We start from the raw sequence: 2,165 nt of genomic DNA, 5'->3' as shown, positions 1-2,165 counted from the left end.
CCCAAAGACCAGACAAACAAACGAAGAAACAAGCAAACAAAAGCAACAGCAAAATGATTCAACTAGTATATACAAAATAAATAAGAAAGTCACACGACCTCGCTTTGACTTGAAACCCGTTCTTCTAATCAGTCAGTCCCTTGAGTGTTCTTAACAAAGCCATCGGCAAAATTGGTCACGCCAATAAGACTTGTGTACACTCCATTTTATGCCAAAAAATTGTGACCTAGAATGATGTTCGGCCCAATGCGTTCCAAAAACTGAAGTTTTAACATAATACATGTATTTTATTATGGTCACCTTTTGGTCGGCCGATCGGCCCGATCGCCCGACTCGATCGCCTTCAGTTTCAGGCGATCGAGTCGGGTGATCGGCCCGATCCAGCCGTAGTAGGCACCCCGTCTAAGGACCCGAACATTTTTTCCTTTTCTCGGATGAAAATGTGTTTGGTTTGAGAGTTTTTGAGCAAGATACGGCCGTGTGCTGAAATAAAATGCTACATAAAACATGAAGTATTGCTGTATTCGCCCAAGGAAAATGGGCTTCGTTAAATTACATAAGGATTTCTATCTCAGAGCTAGTTTGGCGACAGTATTAATACTTTTAATATGAGGGAGTTTTTAGGGTAACAATCTCAATGTTGCTAATCTCGAAGTGGGTAATATTGTAGAAGTTGGTGGAGGCAGTTACGGCAAAACCCCTATTGAGAGGGGTCGGTGAGCTCGAGCTGGTCGCGTACTCTTCATAATTTAACTGTTGATAGAAACAGGAGAAGTTTTGACCTGTGGCATATGGTCAGAGACGAAATAGCTAATCTGCAGGGAGGTATGCCTCTCTGAGTCATGTGTCTATTTGTGAATAGTTTCTATTCAACTGAACCCGTGAAAATACAATACTTGTTTACATGTATAAATATGAGTTCACTTGTACAAAGTGAGAGAGTGGGCTGAAAAGGTATGCCTGATATGTCGTTGCGTTTAACCTATTTATCGTCGAATGATGGAAATTGTTACAATATACTCTCTAACCATAATTTATCTGCCGCTATAGAAACTTTCAAGGGCTCTTTGCCGTTATTAACATTTAAGATCACAAGTGTTACATGTGGTTGGGTTCCTCGGTCAGAGCTGTAATGCCGACCTCCAAAGTTCTTCGCTTCAAGCAGCTGGCTGTGATTTGATTTCTTACTGCGGAAGGCTATTTAGCAGCAAGGATTCATGAAAGAGTGAGGTTTGCTTATATATTATGTTTGTGTTGATGCTAGCAGTATCACGTGATGAGAAAGATGTTTGAAAGCAGAAGATCCGATCCTGAGACAAAGTAATTGAACAAAATCAAATCGTCGGCTAGCTGCTCAGATGTACCAAATCCAAAAATTTGAATTAGAAAGAAAATGTTGTAATGGTATTGAGAACATGTGTTCAAGGAATATTTTGTCTTTTCATTCAAAATCTCAAAGTTGGAAAAAGCAAGAAAACAAATATAAAGTAGGTACAATTGTTAAAGGAATGAGACCGTTTTCGCTATCCTGAAAAATTCTGCTATCTGGGCTTTAAAACATCTTAACAGCTAGCGCACAAAATTAGATCTATAATTGTTGTTTCTGATCTAAAGAAAAAGCACTGCACCTCCCCCAAGATCACCTTAGATACCCCGTGGCAATGGTTCACGTAGTACAGCGAATAAAATGCAAAAGTTGGAGACAGAAGGCATAGATAATTCAGTGACAACTCTGAGTACCCTTTCTTACCTGATACTTTAAATTATTTTAATAGCAGCTCCTGCAAAGGCTATTCGTCATGAAATCAAGTTATCGTCAAAATGACGAAATCTAAGATCAATTTTCTTTCTATTCTCAAAGCCTGTTATTTTCGTCCAAAAATACAATTTTGAGTGTGTTTCCCTGAAAAACAACAACAACAAAAAACAACAACAACGTTTACCAGAAGCACAAAACCCCCAAATCTACAGTTTCAAAGGGCACTCAAACTTTGGAAGTAACCAACATTTGGAGGCCATTTTTTAAAAGCTTATTTTACCTGTGATACCAAACCACCCTACCTCATTAATTCGAAAACATCTAAATTTCTATTCGAGATAGATCGATTTTTTCCCTTCAAGAGCAAAAAACAGCTTTGACCCTACAAGCCCTAAAATTGGCAAGA

Source organism: Aplysia californica, unplaced genomic scaffold, assembly GCF_000002075.1.
Source record: "Aplysia californica isolate F4 #8 unplaced genomic scaffold, AplCal3.0 scaffold00072, whole genome shotgun sequence".
Classification (NCBI taxonomy): Eukaryota; Metazoa; Mollusca; class Gastropoda; order Aplysiida; family Aplysiidae; genus Aplysia; species Aplysia californica.
This window is presented reverse-complemented; position numbering follows the sequence as displayed.